General features: G+C 35.9%; 1 long non-coding RNA gene across 1 annotated transcript in view; it reads left to right on the top strand.

Moving 5' to 3' along the window:
* LOC148225393 (uncharacterized) overlaps positions 1–19358 on the top strand; it is a 189068-nt gene that overhangs the window by 151633 nt on the left and 18077 nt on the right. The window contains exons 2-4 of the long non-coding RNA XR_015806861.1: positions 4443–4513; positions 6832–6977; positions 15606–15732. This is a non-coding gene — a long non-coding RNA (uncharacterized LOC148225393). The remainder of the gene's footprint in view (positions 1–4442; positions 4514–6831; positions 6978–15605; positions 15733–19358) is intronic.

Raw genomic sequence — 19358 nt, 5'->3', positions numbered from 1 at the left:
GGATTTGGCAACAGAAGTTGCCCCACCAGCCTGCAAGGGAGAGCAAAGAAACTGTGGCTCAAATGTTAGAGGCAAAAGAAAAACAGCTTGTGAGCTTTGAGAGGTGGAGTCTGTAAGACAGAGAGTTGTGCTTCTTAATGGTACAAAGGATTGCTCAACCTGAAAGTGCTGAGGTGCAGGACTGAAGTCTCCCTCAGTCTCAGGAAGCAGTTTGTTTGAGATTTAATTTACTCAGTGAAGGCCAGAGCTAATGTGAACATTAAATATGGAGTAGTTTGTGCATGTAGATGAAGGTCATGCATGATGCAAAGACAGACTGGCTAGCATTAGAGCTCATCTGGGCTTTTTGCAAAGCATGTGGGTGTATATGACTGGGGATATGGTAATCCATGAAGGAAGGATGATGCCCAGGCATCCACTTATGGATGTCACTTATTATCTGCTCTTAAAAGCAAATACAGTTTATACAAAGAGCTTGCAACATTATGCTGTATTAGTGCCCTTCAAGAGGGACAGATTTGAGATAATTTTGCTGGCTCCTCATTTCTTGGAGAATTGATGGTTGACAGAGGAGATGCCTCCCTCACCCTTTTACTGCCAGCTGAGACTCAACCTGATGTTAAGCCCATCAGATACATCATCCTCAGCAGCAGTAGTAAAGAAAAATTGATGTGAATTTGTAGCCAAAACAGAAAATCTAACTCGTTGATGCTAGGCTTTATTGTAACAGCAAGTTGCCTGAAAAGAATCACATTTCCTAAACTTTCATCCATGTGGCAGGAAGAGCTAGAAATAACTCGTGTTTCACACAATGTGATAAAAAATAATTTCAAAATAAAAACCCAAAAGAGCCAGAGGCGTGTTACAGTGAAGTCTAGCAACTACACAGAAAACAGGTTTTTTTAAATAACTCAGTCTCTGAAGTGTTTGCTGTCATAGATAGAGTAGTAGAGATGACTAAAAAGACAAATTAAAGTTTTTAAAAAAATATTAGCAGTTATGATGAGTAACCACAGCATTCCTTAGAAAGAAGGAGAAAAAGATTAGGTGACTATGTAGGAGAATTCAGGTATATATGCTATCCATTAGCAAACTATCACTTCTCCCAGTGGAGTAAATTCAATTCAATGACTTCAAGGTAGTGGTAATTTTCTAAACACCATTTCCACCCTGAAAAATTATTCCTGTGAAGCAATTAATTAGAAACACAAAACTGTACCAACAAATGTTTCAGATAACTGAAAAAGAGAAAAATAATCCCTTCAGGTTCCCTGGGTTCAGCAGATCCCTGCCATGCAGTGAAACCCACTTCTGCAAGGACCTTGAACCCAAGTGCTGACATCAACTTTTGAATGCACATCAGAAAGTGTAAATACTGCATTCCCTCTGGCAGTCAGAAAGACTTTTTAACAAAAACCTGATGGTTACTATTTTATTGTCCTAACAAAACTCTTATTGAAGCACAGCATGACGTCAGCCTGGGGAACAAAAATGTGAAATGTAAAAACGTAATTTTCCAAGGTACCATTTGCTGTTTTATACTAAGCAGTGGCCAGTGGAAGGTATTGCCCATATGTTGCTACTTTTGGAAACAGGCATCAAGGGTATGGCACAACCAACTTGTTACCAAGGGCAAACTGCTGAAAGCAGTTTATGTGTATGGAAAGCCTCAAATCTTTGGTCCTCAACACTCAAGTCCTCAAAAACGTACATGAAACACACACATTTAGTGGCCTTGGTGCCCATCCAGCCAATCATAGGTGGCAGGCCAAGAGCCCAATTGTAATAGTAATTTCAGTTATAGGAGATGATAACATTGTTAATGAAAATATAGGCAGAAGGTGTGTTTTGGAAACTGGAAGGACCAGAGGAGTGGTGGAAGTGTTCAGGTGCCATGGTAGGAGTAATTTGACCAAATGAAGAAACCTCCCTGAGAATTATTGTGCTATTTGAGTACCAGTAGTTCTCTCCAAAGGCATTTCTCAGAGACAGCAAAACTTGTTCTGTTCCTCTTCTGATATATGAAGTATCTCATGAAATCACACTTGCATTCTGAAACATAAATTAATTTGTAACTAAATGTGTAGAAAATGTTTACTGAGCTGCAGGATTTTTAGAACTGAAATAAAGAAATATTGCAATATGTGCAATTTAAGCTACCATAAAAAAACAATATAAGCTTTATTGTCTTATAAGAAATATATTGCACTAGCACAGTTTTCACTGTTGAGCAGCAGGGGTTATTTTAATTCAGTGTTTTCAGTTACTAAACGTTAAAAACCTGATCTTCAGGAAACTGCATAAACTCATTCCTTTTGCAGAATGGTTCTTAACTTGGCCTGAGTTAAGAAATTTTTCCCTTAAAATTACTGTAATTAGCATCATGTTCTTCTGCTTGTTGCCTATGTGGCTGCTGTTCCCCTACAAGAGGCACTCAGGTACAATGTGATGATTTCTTTAAGGTGCCAGGTTTTCAATTTGTCTTTGGAGCCAGCTTGCATATGTTTCCAGAAAGACGTGGTTCTAGAACAGGATCTTTAATTGCAAAATAGAATTACAGTGCTGGATACTTCAGTGAGGATGACCAGGTGATGATATGAACAGAAACATATCTGTCTTATTATAGAACTCTTTCATCTTTGCTGAAAATAATTTTTTTGACCCGGTCAAGGAGTTTTGCTTAGACTTCATTGTACTTATTTAGTTGTTATCTTTTAGTCCACAAAATACATCGTTTGAGGTTTTACTCAAAACACTGTTTATATGAAAACATGTTACACATTTGCAGCTTCCAAACAAAAACTTTAAGCTTTTTTTTAATGACAAATTTACTCATTCAGTTCCAATACCAGCATGTCAAACTGACTTTATTCTTTTTGTCATCTCATTGTTATATATTGGTCTTGTGATGAATTTTAACTCTGATTAGCTGACACAATCTAGAGCCCATCTCTTTGATGGCTTGAACTAGGCTTAGTGATAACCAATAGCTTATGGAATGACAATCTAAGAGAGACTTCTCTCACTTAATTTCAACCCTTTAAAGGTTAGTCAAAGCTTGCTGTTCAATCTAGCTTTAATAGCAGTGAAAGCCTCCAGAGAACAAGGACTTGAAGCAGTAGGGATAAAAAAGCTGAGATGTTCAATATTTATTGACAAAATCTAGATGCCTAATATTGTCTTGAATTGAACAATCTAGATGTCTAACTTGTAGATAGCCGAAGTTCAATTAAGGCACTTACTCTATTAATGACATAAAAATTAGGACAGCATCTAGCTTCCATCCCCAGAGCTGTATTGATTCATGATTGCACACAATACCCAAGAAAGAAATGCTATACTTAATTCAGGCACTAATGAAGTTAGAAGTATGAATAAACATGTTGTCTGCTCGGTTGAATAAACTACTTCTAATTTTACATAATTATTTTTCAGAATATTTTCACACTGTTTTTACAGCAGTACTGTTCTGAATTAAGTGACATTTGCTGTTATTTCTACTGGTCTAAGTAAGCTGCATAATGTGCAAATTAATGATAACTCTGGAATGTGCTCTTTGGTTAACCAAAGAAGAAAATTACAGAGCAATGTTAAACATCACAGACAGCACTGATAGGAGACATAATCTAGACAATACGGACTAAATAAAGCTTGACGATATGGCAATAGATAATTTTTAACAAATAAATATCACAGAATTTATTAATACTTTTTTTTTACTCAAATGATTGGAAACTACTTGATATTCCTATACAGTTCCCTGTTCAATACTATTGAAATAATGATATTTTTGAACCACTAAACTCAAGATTTAAATTTGAGAAATCATCTTTAAACTGTGCTGCTAGCTCTCCACAATTATTTTGTATTTTTTCCATCTTCATGGCTTTGCTTCTTCTCTGAATAACCATCTGTCCTTGCTTTCCATTTCATGCACATCAACCATTTGAGCTGGTCTGTTGTATCAAAATTTCTCCTTATACATCTTCTCTCTATTATTCCTTTGTCCAGCATATACACTGAGCTAAGCTTTTATAGTTACTTAAATGGAAGTCAGCAGAATTATTTCTGACTTATTCTTGTGGCTACATAAATCTTGTTGAATCAAACACAATAGATAAGATGCTGTAAATACATAAAAGATAACTATCAACTGTGGAATTCATTTCCCAGCTCTATAAGCAACTGGAATTCATATATCTAAATTAGGATGACAGGAAAGCTTCTGTTGAAGTTCTTATTCCTCTTTTATACCTTAATAGGTCTTTATCTGACTTTCTCATATGTAGGTGCCTACATTAAACACTTGATGTAAGATATTGGGACACCCACTACTTGTTCTATTTCTCTTCATCTCCATTGCTATTCACTGAGTCTTTCTTTTAAAAATGACAGACACCATGGGCCTCACAATAAATCATATTTTGTTTTCCCTTTTCTAGCTTGGACTTACATCCCTGAATTTCAATTGATAGGGGGAATTTTCTGGAGACCTAACTAATGCCTCCAACAGGTAATGTGTGATAATGTAAAATAATGAATAATACTGGTTGCATAATTTCAAATCAAGTATTAGACATATCTACATTCATAGACCACACTCTCTTTCATTATATATTTTTGCAGTATTTTTGTGTTTTGGGTTTTGATTTTGCAAATATTGTTATCTGGTACTTAGTTGCCAATTATTTTAGTTAAATACATATTTCAAGGGAAATACCCATCTGTTCTAATTCTTCCATTCTTTTCCTAGTGCCCCCTAGTTAATTTCATGGGTTTATAATAAGGAGGTCTTATTCTCAAATATCCATTGCTTTTTTTTTTTTTTCTGCTTCCTGACTAATACTCTTGTTTCATTTGGGTTCCTTTGGGATACTTGTTCTGCTTTGAAATTTGGTACTACTGTGGAACAAATGATTCAGTAACAATGTTGCTGGGCTTAATGGGCTGGTTTGGGAACAGGTACAATTAGGTTATAAAAGCGCTGCAGCATCCTGCTCACGCCTTAACCCTCTTTTGAAAAGCAGGTGGTGCTGCATGGTTTGACAGGGTCTGCTCCTGTAGCACTGCTCCTCTCAGAGCAGCTCGCTAAGGATCCCTCTGCCCTCCAGAAGTTCTAGTTTTTTATGCTTTTTTTCCTCCACTCCCAAGGTATCAATTAGGCTTTGCTGTATTGCTGAGAGATTTGAAAGGATCAAATAAAAAGTCAGATATTAAATACATGAGGAGCACGTTAAGCACCCAATGGAAACAGATGAGCAGGACATTATACAGACCCAAGAGCAGAAGAAATGCATTTCATGATGCCATCTGCTAATTTCTCACATAAAGCCCTTACTGCAGTGATTGCTGATACAGAAGTGCTGAAATAGTCATTAAGTCTTGAATCCCTTTTCAAACAATTATCACGGAATCACAGAATCTTTTAGGCAAGTACTGTTAATTGTCTACCATTGTTATTATACATAGTAATAAGACTACAACAGTTATTTTCTGCATTGCTAATCGTGGGTGTGAAGAAGAAACACATATATATGTTTATATAATCACTATTGTTATTCAAATATCTGATAAGTAAGAATGACATCTCAATGGTGGTAATTTCTGTAGGGGCTGTCTCTCCCATTTATCAACTCATTTTGTTTCGTACGTATTCATTATACATTTCAGTGTATTATATACACTGTTTTGATAGTAGAAAATGCCTAAAAAATTATTTTGTACTTCTTTCCCTCAGAAGCCAGAAAGAAATCAAGTCATTTATAAGATGATGGAAAATTTTAAGAAAAAAATCAGCACACCACACGTTAGCAACCAGGAAAATAAAGATGAGTCATTTAACAAGTTGCTTAGACAAAGATCAACCTAAAAACTCACTTGAGTGAATACAAACAAATGTCTGACAGCATACAGGAGCTCTACTGTCATTTTGGACAAGCAGATACATTATTTTCTTAGTGTACTGCAGAGAATGTATTATCCAGTTACAGCCCACCAAAGACTGAATTAGGAGCTGAAGCATTAATTACAGTCATTGTAGACAAATGACAGTATACTTCTCCTGTGATGAGATGACAAAGTCGAAACAAATGATGGGTCTGGCATACCTATTGAAATACTAGAGTTTATTGAAGTTTTTAAGCTTAGGCTTTCTGGAGATACCTAAATTACCCAGAGCTGACACACTGATTGCATTTTTGAGAACTCAGGTGGAAAGTGTCACTGAGGGTCTGTGCAGAGATAGAGAATCAAAAGTAGACAGAATGTTTTGGCAGGCTACCAAACTCAGATCTAGAGGGCAAATAAGCACACTGACTAAACCTCTCTTTCTGCAAAGGTAAGAATATCCTGCAATTAGCTGAGAGGATTAGTTCTATGGTTCTCCTGGCAAGACCCTAAGTGAGTTGAAACAGTTATCCTCATACATGCAAAATCAACCTTGTTACTTGGTCTGATCAAGAAAGACAAATACTGAGGAGAATGCAATCATTTTAGTTGGCAATTCAAAATATGAGTAACACTTCAGCGGATACATTTCAGACTACAGTTAAAGAAAGTAATGCTGTATGCACAAATGTGGATTTGGGCTGAAAGATAGCAGAGGTACTTGGTGGAGAAAAAAAAAAAAAGAAACTATCACATTTGTTAAAAAATACCATAGCAAAACTGAGTCTCTGAAAATCTTGAATATCTCATTCCTTTTGAAGAGCAATGCATAATTCTGGAGGGCCACAGAAATAAAACTAACCAAAGTGTTCAATTATTCATGAGAAACCTTCTGACCTTGATTCAGGTCTCTTTCCAATCTACTAGAATTCTTTCTTCCTTCAGCTTCCTGCCAGCTCCCTCTTCAGAACTGCAGTCTGCTTCACCTGGGCTTGCTGTAGCCATGTGGCAATTCTTGACTCTTCTCCAAGCTCTGTACAATCAAGCTCTGTCAATGAAAATTTCAGATGCTGGAATATCCTCATTTATTGGTAAGGACAGACTTCAAAAACTTGCTGTCCCAAAGTATGCATTTAGTATTTATAAGCAGAACTAGGCCAATACTCACTATCTGAGTCCTGAATTGTGGGTGGAGGAACCATCCACAATTTTGAACATGGAATGTTTCACACCCCACAATTGTTCACCACAACCAGTTTTGTAGCTTATAGGCATATTTTTAGGGGGAATCTAGCTGACCCTTTCTTGGTTACTTTCCCCTAAAACAATGGCCAGCACAATTCTTTGGGATTCACTGAGTGCTGAAATAGTGTCCATTGTTGCATTATGTAAGCATTTTGTGTTGAACTCTTCTCAAGTGTTTGAATCTATATTAAGGCATGTTTAGAACATACAATTATGGTGAAAAGTTGCATAACTGTACAATGTGCATGCTTAAAAGGGTTATTCTGTAAATATGGCTAAGGTTTTTTCATGTTTAACAATCTGAAAAAATCCCACTCCTTTTTGTGTGCCTACCTGAAGACATAAGGGAATTCTACATACAGCTTGGATATGGAGACAATTTATCTAGGACCTGCCAAAGTGAACAGGATTATTTCCCTTGCTCTGTTCCTTAAAAGAGATTTTTAATCAGACCTTTATTTCATCCATAGCACCAGCCTCAGTTTAGTTCCCTTGGTGTTCACTGGACATCATCATTAATTCAGCTAGGGATATAAATTAGTTCTGCTTTACAAACTGCACTTAAACATATTCATGTCTTTTATCTTGTGTCCTACTTTATGTAATTATTTATTCAACTAAATAGCTCATTCTCTTCTTAGTCGCTCTTATGCCTTTCTTTACCTTCCACCGACCCTATATTAGCTCCTGGAGGAACAGCCCTACCTGAGGGTATAGGAAAAAATAAAATATATGTTACAATTATTCACTAATACACTAATATAGGAATTCAGAGACACGTGCTACAGAAAGAATGAAAAACTGTTACATGAGCATGGCTAACAGCATGTGCTGTATTTCTTAAGGCTTACAGAGTAGAGTAGCTGACGCATGGAATTTTTTTTAAATTGAATTTATAAAATCTGTATTCACTGTTTCCTGGGGAAAAAAGGGTCTAAAAAAAACCTACATTCATAAACCTTTCACAAAGAAAAATGTCCAATTTGGATATTTTCTTTTACAATGAGATTTTTTTTACTGATTATTGTTGGATATTCCAAGAAGAAGTATCATCTCTCGTACATAACTGCATCCGTTTTTCAGCTGGGTTAGCTGGGTTTTGACTCAATCCATCAGGCAAAGACTAATTTAACATTCTTCTTTCCCACTGACTAATGAATATCACTGCATATGTCTGCAATTACTGTTTATTCAACAAGAGAAATGTCTTTCCTTTGAACAGCCTTACAGGCTAAAAAAATAGCATCTTCTGTCCTGTAATCTGGGTCAAAGTATCCGTGAGACTCACAACTGCCTCCACACTGCTTTGTGATGGGCCAGGAATGATTCTGTCTCATTATTCACTGGAAAAGCCCATGTTCTGTAAACCCTGAAAACTACTGCTTTCAGGCTTTGTTCTGCCTTCCCTTCTTGGGTCATGGCCACAGAAAGGTTGGCAGCATGAATGCAGCAAGAAAGGAAACGTTTTAAATAGGAAAATATATATACAGGTGCTAATCACATAACTAGATGAAGTATGGATTGAAAACCAGCAGCAGATGTTTGAATTCAGCCAAGACAGGCTTACTCATCTTCTCTTTGTTGTTGTTGCTGTTGTTGTTGCTTTAAAGGAAGCTGTGCCATAATTTGATATATATAATATATATATATATATAATATATATAATATATATAATAACAAGAAGAAAAATTACTAAGAATCATGAACTTGACGAGAGCAATAACAATAGAATTTTTTTATTTATGTATTTGTTTTAATTTGGGCATAGCACAGTAAGAAAAAAAAAGAAACGAAGCATAGAATTATATTTTTCAGTTAAGAGAGGAACTGTTTTATTATTAGAGTAAAATGTAACAAATGCATTTCTGAAAGGCCATTTAAATTCACTAAACACTTTTCAGAATTGACTGAATTTTAAGTTATATAATAAAGGAATTTAAATGCATTTGGCTTTGGTTTTTCAACAATATCCCTGTCAGGTTTTGGTACAAGCAATATACGGAAGACTTTAACGTTTTACCAGTAAAAGAAAGTGTGCATTTTCCCCTCAGTTGGTAGGGATGAGTTTTCACACAAGTCCTGTGCTGTGTATCCATGTCAGGGACAGGAGAGTCACAAAACACACAATTCAGTGTCACAGGAATCAATTTTCTGTAGTTCAGCCAGGCTCCTTCAGCAGATATGTTACTTCTCTAGTCATCCTGAAATATTTAAAGGTGTAAAAAGAAATTTCTAAAGTAACTCCTCCATCTTTTAGTACAAGATGCTTTACTCCACTAAGCAGACTTCTGGGGCACAAGAAAGTTATAAATATAGGTGGTACTAAAGCAAGAAATTTGCTGTATTCTGTAAAATAAAGGATAAAATTCTATTTTCATTAAAAGCAATAGAAAGATGCATTTTGATTTCAAAAGAGTTTGGATTGAATGCATAGGTAAAAAGCAAAGACCATGTAGGATCTCTTGTTACATCTGAAAAACACACGTTACCTATTATTCATTCTGTCAAGGGAAATGCAAACTGTATTCAGGTCTTTTCATCAGTATATCAGTCACCAAATGTGTAGGAGTAATGTTAAAAATCAGTTCCTAACAGACATTAAAACACTGTAATAGGATAACAAGATAAACTGATGCTTCTTCATGACAGATAACTATTCCTCTTCATCACTTAATGTTTTGAAGAATACATGAATATAGCAAAGTCAAGAGGTTTTGGCAAGAAAAACTGAAGAACAATGGACAAAACATTCTTATGAATTATCACGAACTGCTATGCAGGGTTTCTTTTCATTTTCTACAGATTTGCATAATGGACAAAACAAACATGATTAAATGTTTGAAATCAGAATATTTCCCAAACCTCATGACATATTGTTCTGTCAAACAATAGCACAGCAACATTCTGTAGATAATTTTACATAGAGATATTTAACAAAGAAAATGTGCTTTTAGACCAGTTTCTGTCCCACTGGATTTGTAGAGATGCAAAAACACATTAAATGTACGTCTTGAGCTCAAATGCCATCCAGAAAAGATCACACCATTTTTCAAAGCAATTCTTTATTCCATAATTTCTTTTTCTTCTATTCATGCTGTAAAACCCAACAACACCGATTCTAATATTTTGTTTCTGGACAGGTGTGTAAAATTTAAATGCAGAACTGAGAATGCATCCAGGGGCTAGAAATGGAGTAGTACTTCAAAGTCCTTTATAGATATTGTAGACTTTGAAAAACTCAACTCCTTTTCATTTTTAGCCAGTCAAATTCATTATAGGATAGCATCCCCTCTTTTCCTTCAGAGCTGTAATATGTTAATATTACATAGACTTTACACCCATATGGCTTTGAGATCTTGAGAAAGCTCTTACAAATAATACCTGCAAAGGGGATGTTAGAAGTAATTTTACCTCTCCTCAGTTGGGGAATTCACTAAGCTACAAATTAGAGAACAAAAGATTGAGAGCAGCAGAACTTAGCTGCTCTCGGTTTATAATATGTCCTGAAACTCTTTCAATCTTTTGGGGTTTTTAGGGTAAAAAAAAATCTGGAGAAATATTGTTTTTAATCACTGCCTTCTGCATATATAATCAACAGTGCATGCTGAGATGCTTGTGTGCTCCTTCACGTGCAGCCCTAGAGGTAAAGCAGAGAAAAATGCTGCTCCCAGTGCAGAAGTCTTTCTGACCCTTTGCATTTGTCCAGAGCTGGAGATAAGAACATTCCTTGTCTGAAGGGGAGTGGAGATTCAGGTTCCTCTGTGTTTGTTAGAGAGAGGCTGAGAACTGAAGATCTCCTCTAGTCCCAGCCATCAGCAAGGTGCTTTTCTTCCAGACCATGCCTTGCTTCACAGGGCCCCGTGCTTACAGGGCATATTCCCAGGTGCCAGCTTTAATGCCCTTAGGTGGGCAGGAAACTGCCAGGAGAGCTATTGCCTATGTAAAGAGATACCTCAGGATAATTATTTCATCCACACTATGTGCAAAAATAACCCAGGACAGAAAAGACGGGTGTGATACAGGTGCCAAGAAAAGATTATGTGGGACCTACTTGCTCTAGAGCCAACCTCATGGCATGGGACAATTCAGCACACCACACAACTCTGTCTGCCTTTGTATCAAGGAACATGAGTTTAAAGAAAGTCTCACCAAGTCATCCAGTTCTTCATCCAAGCACAAACCAGGATCAACCACACATGTGTATGCAAGTGTCTGCAGAGTGGGTGCCAAGAGGAGGGAGCCAGGCTCTTCTCAGTGCTGTGCAATAGGAGAGGCAATGGGCATGAACTGGAACACAGGAAGTTCCACCTCATCATCAGGAAGAACTTCTTTACTTTGAAGCTGACTGAGCACTGGTACAGGTTTGCCAGAGAGGTTATGGAGTTTCCTTCTCTAGAGATAGAGAAAAGGTCTGGATGCAGCCCTGAGTAATGTGCTCTAGGGGATCCTGCTTGAATAGGTCAGTTGGACTGGATGATCTCCAGCAATCCCTTCCAAACCTGACCTTTCTGCATTTCTATGATTCTATGTGCTCAGTTTTGCTCTAGACATGTGCAATAGGGATTCTCCAATATTTTTCCCTCCCCTTAATTATGGTTGACTCAAGCACCACTTCTTTTCACAGTGTAGAAGGCTGCCCAGCAGCAACCCTTCCAGTCTGCTTTAATGTGCACACCTCATCAGCTTCATGCTTTATTCAAACATCCAATGAAGAAGATGAAAGAAAACAAGGGCCACAATGATTCACACAGATTATAAAATGTCTGCTCTATAATCAGTGGAAAATAATTTGTCTGCCTCATCAACAACATTACTCCCATTTATGCAGAAAAATAAATCGCATGAAAAATGAGTTTCAACTTTGGCAACATCTATTTCTACTTACAATAGAGCAGCAACTGGAAATGAAAGAGGTATAGCTGCCTACAATCTAAAGGCATATCTGAAGACATGGATGTGTGTTGCATTCCTGAGCATTACCTGAACTACCCCTGCACAGTGAGACCTGCTGGAGAAGGCTGGGGGGAAGAAAAAGAGAGACATTAATGACATGATATGTCATTTTTGTCACATAAAGCATAGACCACTCTAAACCAAAGAGAAAGAAACTTTTCTGTAATGGAGAGTGAATGGTGTTATATGTTATATTTAAAATACCATGGAAGTTTATGAACTCATAATCAACATTACACAAAGAGGTATGTGCTTTATGAGGTGCTCTTTTACAGTGTTCCCTCACATAGAGTGCCAAGAAGCAAGCAGAAATGTGGCAGGTAGGGCTTTTCATTTGTTTTATGTTTTACCTGGGGGTGAGGAAAATGAAAACTCTCTTTAAATTCTTGAAATATTTACATCTTAAAAAAATCACCCTGAAGGAGGTCTTTTTTTATGTACAATAGAAAATAACCCCTTTACATAGAACTCTGATTTGACCTATAAAAAACTCTGAATAACATTTTGCTGTCAGCATTGTACAGCTTTAAATAAAGTTTCTTGCTGTGTTAGAACTGGAACTTTTGTTAAAAGTCTTGGGAAGCTCAAAACCTACCTTAGATTCAGGTGTAAGAAATTAAATGTATTAGAAGGAAAAAAAATGGAGGAAGGAACCTATTCAATAACCATCAGTTATGGGTGCTAATACATTCTTTTAAAGCCACACACAGTTTATTATATTGGGGAAGATTGATGCATTCCAGACAGGACAATCAAGAAGGTTTTCACAGACAGATGACAGCACTAAGATTTTGTTCATTTCTTTGGAATAAGATAATTATCTAATCACTTATTCATTGTTTTCCTTTTGGATGAAAATAAGAACCTTACAAACACATTTAATGTCCCTGTTTCTGTACTACCTCCTTTTACTTGACTTTTTACTGACTTTTCAGTAGAAAAACAATATGGAACTTATTCCATTATTGTGCCTTGGTATCAGATTAAATAATAAGGCAAATGTTTCTGCTATTCATTTATCAGTATTCAAATCAGTTAAGTTAATGGGGAAGTGATGGGTTTTTATCATTCAGCCTACATTTGCAGGTATGTAACTTGCTCAGAGGACAAAAAAAAAAAAGCTGTTTGTAAATCTTTCTACATGATTTTCATAGGGAGTAATATTTCTGTAGTTACACTGAAAGCTGAAGCATATTTTTATTTTCCTCAGCCTCCCTGTGGGGCTGTCCAGCTGACCGTGACACAGCAGAGATAATTTGGTAGAAATATCTGGAGTTTGCCATGTTTGCTGTAGGTTGACTTTTGTATTAGCTTTCAATTAAATTGCTGCTAGTTTTTTAGGAGTATGACAGTTTAGCACCTAATTTATTACTTCAAAATAGGCATGTTTATTAACTATCAAATGTAAATAATTTAATAAAATATCCTCAGATGTCACTTTTAGGATGTAAATAAGTTAAATAAATATTTAATTGTAACATTTTAAAAATGAAACTTAATTGTTTGGTACTTTTCTGAAGAGGCAAAAGGTTTTTACATTGCTTCCAATAGGTTTTGAATCAAGATCTCCACATGACATCTGAATTCAGCAGTCTTTGTAATTTTACAGTTACTGTTGACTCGGAAAAAGCTACATCTTTCCCAACATGGTATAAATCTAAATTTAAAAAAAAAATAACCAAACCAAAAATTCTCTTTCTCATGTACAAAAGAGTTTTCATAAATACATTAGTAGCAAAAAGGAGGGGCAAGGAAAACCTTCACTCTTTATTGGATGGAAGAGTGGGGGATAGCCACCAAAGTCAAGGAAAAGACTGAGGTAGTTAATGCCTTTTTTGCCTCATTCTTTAACAGTAAGACTGGTTATTCTCAGGGCAGCTGGTAGACAGGGATGGGGAACAGCATGGATCCCCTGAAACCCAGGAGGAGGGAGGTAGTGACCTGTGTGCCACTAAGATGCTCACAAATCTATGGGATCAGGCAGGATTCATCCTAGGGTGATGAGGGAGCCAGTGGAAGAGCTCCTTAAGGTGCTTTCCATGATTTATCATCATTCCTGGCTAAATGGGGAGGTCCCAGATGACTGGAAATTGGCCAATGTGTCACCCTTCCATGAGAAGGGCTGGATGGAGGATTTGGGGGAGTACAGGCCTGAAAGCCTGACCTCAGTGCCCAACAAGGTTGTGGAACAGAATTTGATCTTCAAGGTCTTTTCCTACCTTGAAAATTCTATGATTCCATGATTCCCTTCTATAAAAAGTTTGGAATTTCTATATAGACTTTTATAAAGACTTTTCATTACTCAAATCAAATTGCAAGGAGTCTAAGACATGAAAAAGATTTGAAAAGAATATTTACAAAATGTTTCCTTCATCAGCTCCAAGATCACGTAAGGTGCTCTTACTCTTTGCCCATGAAACAAGATTTTGAGCATAGCTCCTACACAATGATGGATATTCCCTCTGCTCTGCTAGAAGTGGGTCAATAGTTTCTGGCAAATATTTAACTTGTATTTTAATTTGTATATATCTCTCAAATGCTTTTTGGAAATAAATGTAGTCTCTTCCCAACATGAGGCAGTAATTTTATGGTTCACATAAGCTGTGTTCTCTCAGACTGCTCTGTATCAACCACAGCAGAAAAAAAAATGGTTCAGATTGAGAATGAATATTTTAGATAATAGAAATAGTACACTTTCAGTAATACTTTCTATCACCATAGCTTTTCATTTTGATGCTTTCCTCAACCCCTGTGACTCAAGAGCATTCAAGGGGGTGTCTGTAATGGGCTGGCAGATATTTTCACCTTATGATGGATACCACTGAAATGTGAGTGCATCATTCCTGTTATTATGAGTATCAGGCTGCAAAACTCCATCATTAAGGAAGTGAATTATCAGGGATTTTTCTAAATATTTAAGTGTGCTTATCAGTAGATATGGCTTGCTGGCAAGGTTGACTTCCCCCTTGCTGGCCAAGGGGCCTTGCAAATTTGGTGTGGTGTGCCATAGGGACTGGAGCAAGAGGGCCCCTCAGGGAGATTTCCTGCACTCAGTAAAGGGACTGAAGGGTCCCTACATTTCTAGTTCTAGACTGAAATGGAAAAATTCAGCTTGACAGACCATGGGATTCCCCCCACCATGAAGATTTTTGGGGACTAGGAGGCACGATGCCTTTTTCTGGAATCAGCTCCCTCATTTCCTAGAAATACTGTTTTCTCTTGTGATAAAATTTTGGTTTTAAACAAATGAATTTAAAAGCTTGATGAACAACCTGAGTAAATCTCCATGTTGAGTAGCCTTACCCATGGTTTAATCTTGCAAAACCTATATATTTCTGGGTGAATTACAAGCAGTTAGGAAACTCTAATTTTCTTCAGTGCTAATTATCAAATTTTTGCTAAAGCTTTCAGTTCATATTTCTGGCCTTTGTAGCTTTGGTCCTCCTTCACATTCCAAGGAAAGAATATGTGGTTTTATTGATGATATCAATTTTAATCGAGTTCTATTTCTGCTGGTATAGGTAATGCTAGAGAAATCTGCATTTCAAAAACCCAAACAAACAACAAAAGCCTAGAAACACAATGCAAACTGCTCTATAGCCTTGCATGATTATCTCACCTTCAAACAACACAAGCCAAAGAGCAGAGGTAGGTATTTTACTACACATTCCTCTGTATTATCTATTATGTTTCACATCTTTCATTTTTAAAAAAATTATCCCATTGAACTTTCAGAGATTTTCAATTAATAAATATATCCTGTTGCAATGCTTAATGTGGAAAGTAAAATAATAATTTTTATGTAAGACTTTTTTTCTCCCCTGGAAAGAAAGAAACAAGTGCATAAAGACTACTGGCATAAGTGAGGACAAGTTTCAGTGTAGCAAAATTGATTTAATTCCCTTGCCTCGAGTATTGTGCTGATGTAGAAGATGCAGAAAATTCAAATTTGAGTTATCTAAATACTAATATTTAAGAATTTTTATTAACTTAATGAAGAAAAAATAGCTTTTAAATTACAGAATCAATTTTAGTAATGTAGAAGTGTTAATAACTACATAGGTAAGGATGCCACAGGGATGACAAGAAAGCTGACAGATTTTACTGTTAAGATGCAAAGCTTGCTTATATTAAGCCTAAATAATGAGCTTGCTTGAGCATGTGCAACTTACACTATATTGCCTAATACAAACATATGTATTAAAATGTACGTATTTGAACTAAGCTGTAAGTACTTAGTACTTACTTAGTACTACATACTGTAGGTACCTGCAAATGGTACTTTTCTTTATATCTAATATTTAGAAGGCATTCTTTCACTCAAACATCTACTTTTCAAGTTGCTTTTATCATGTCAAAATTTTGAACATGAAAGGATTGATAAATAAGTTATTTTATCTCCAGCTCTGATTTCTATAAATGAAAAAAAAATGCATTTTTTCCCATTAGGGAAAAAATACTCTGCTGTGCTAACAAAATATATTGTAGTAAGTTTTATGAAAGTGTTTAAAAGGAATCAACTATGAACCCTGTAAAAGGAATTCAAAACTAGATATATCCATGCTTAAGAATGCAGAAGAATATTTATAATTCTAATAGAGCTAATATCTTCTATTAGACAGAATTAGTATAGGTGGAAATATTAATAAACTTATGGACACATATATGTTTCAAATTGATGATGATTTCACGTACCCAGAGCTTGCCCAACATATCCAACCATACCTACTTATAAACCTTGTCTTGTTTAAAAACTGACCTCATTTTTCCTAAGCAGTTACAGCACCTTAAAACTTTATGGAGTTAAGAACTGCAAGCTTTAGTTTATCAGCAATTGTACATTTACAAATATGGTACAGATAGGTACCAGAAAGGAAATTTGGATTTGTTCTGGCATGTCTGCTCATGAAAACAAATAAATACATCTTAGAAATTATAGATGAAACAGAACAATATATGAAGCAATTTTGTATGGATGTTAGTCATCAGGTTATATTGTCATCAAAGAGAAAAATTAGAAGAAAATTAATCAGAAGATAATATTATAAAATATAACTTTTTCCCCAAATGTTGTGACTTTCACTGGAGATGCATAGGACTTACTTTCCTAAAAGCCATTTGCTCTTTTGAGCATTTCTGCTATACATGACTCTTTGCTTTTCAGACAGCAGTTCTCAAATGACATGTAATTACTATGCATCCAGTTAAAATAGTTAACAAACTCCCATTTTCACATGGAATGATATGAGCAAAAAATTGTGAAACACATAGTTTTACATATTTTGCCTTAATTATATTGTCATCAAACTATTTTTATCATCACTATCAGATTCTCTTTCAGAAGGTGGTGTGACATTCTTTTCACCTCACTCTGCATGCCCCAAAAAGTGAGGTGAATTGGAGTATAGTATTACTAACTTAAACATGTGAAACTTTAGTACAGAAATTAGGTCAAAGTTTCAAGAAGTGTCTTTTGCTCTCAGTTGGGTTTAGATACACACAGGGATAAGTCAAGATGTCACATATTTAAAGTGCAAAGTTAGATAAAAGGAGTCCTGATGTGAGAGGTGAAGGATTAAGTTTTGTCTTTTGATAGCTTAGACTAATCTCATATTGAATGACTTTCATTAAAATAGAAATGTTTTCTCAGGATATCTTATGGAAAAATTGTTCCCATCTGTTAGAGAGAGGAGAAATTCAAACTGGGAAACAGTGCTGGCGACACCCTCCAAACAATATTTCATTATCCTCCTTTAATGTATTAAAGAGGAGCTAAGACTAAATCAAGTAAAATGTTAAAAGAAAATTTACAGCAGGAGAAAAACTTTATGATTATAGCTCCTGTCTGTAGATAGATAACATAATTGTATCCTTTGGAAACTTAACGCATTTTAACTATTTTCATATTTAAAATTTGCTCCTAATAGGAAAAAAGTAAGTTTATGCATGTGGATTAATGAACCTCATAGTAGGAAAACAGAATCAACTTGAATAACATTGCACATTCTCAGTGTAAATTTTTTGTTAGTTTTGTATGCACAACATACACTTATAGCATTTGTTTCATTACTTCTGTATTTGCTTAATTTACCTGATGATTAGAGGCATGGAACACCTCTCTTACAAGGAAAGACTGAGAGAAGTGGGTTTGTTCAGCTGGAAAAAAAAGGCTTTGGTGTTACCTAACTGTAGCTTTGAAGTATCTGAAGAGAACCTACAGGGCAAGACAGACTTTTCACACGAGCATGGAGTGATGGGATAGCAAGGGATAGACTAAAACTAAAAGAGAGTAGGTCTGGATCAGATATTAGGAGGAAGTTCTTTGCTGTGGGAGTGGTGAGGGTCTGGAGCATTGCCTAGGGAAGCTGTGGATGCCCCATCCCTGGAAGTGTGCAAGGCCAGATTGGATGGGAATCTGAGCAACCTGCTCTGGTAGAAGATGTCCCTGCCCATGGCAGGGAGTTGAAACTACATGATCTTTAAGATCCTTCCAACTCAAACCATTCTATGAGGGTTCACACACAAAGTTATGTTTTCCCTGTGGTCTCATTAAGATGTAATTCTTTCAATACACCAAACTGTGTTTAAACTCCAGTGTTTGAAAACATCAAATTAAAATGAACTGCACAGTCAGAATTTATGCCTCTTTCCCATAAGCACTCTGAGATTCTTTACCTATAAAACACTTTTTTTTTTCATTTTTTAGAGGTTCTTTTCCTCATTGAAGGAAAGGATAGCAATTCCAATTAGTAATCAGTAGACCATTCTTTGGTTTTTGTTCATGTTGTTGGTTTTGGTTTTTTATTTTTCAGTGTCTATATTCCATCTGAATGATCAGAATTTTGGCTGAAGATAATTATCAGTTAAGTTCAAACCTATCATAAGAGACTCATGGTTTCATTCAGAAACTATGTCGTTTGCCAATTTTGATTTCCATGTCATGTTGTACATCACTTTTAAGCATAGTGTTTTAGAACAGTTCCAGTTAAGACCAAAGAGACTGGATTACTGTCTTTCAGCTTAATCTCAGGTCTTTTCATAAACCCTTTCAGTTTCTTTTACCACTTATTACAGTACAGAAATCTTTTAGGAAATCCCTTGTGAACAAAGTAGCTCTTGAAAAAAATCCTACAATTCTCTTTTAAAGTTCAGGAGAGAAAGAAAAACACATTAATAATTCTACTTAGCGTTCATACTGCAGAGACACACACCTTCAGACAACAATGAGAAATAACATTTAATTATTTTTAAAAAGTAAACCCAACAAGCAAAAC

Source organism: Sturnus vulgaris, chromosome 1, assembly GCF_052056855.1.
Source record: "Sturnus vulgaris isolate bStuVul1 chromosome 1, bStuVul1.hap1, whole genome shotgun sequence".
NCBI lineage: Eukaryota > Metazoa > Chordata > Aves > Passeriformes > Sturnidae > Sturnus > Sturnus vulgaris.
The sequence above is the reverse complement of the archived record's forward strand: the minus strand, read 5'-3'. Positions and strand labels throughout refer to the sequence as shown.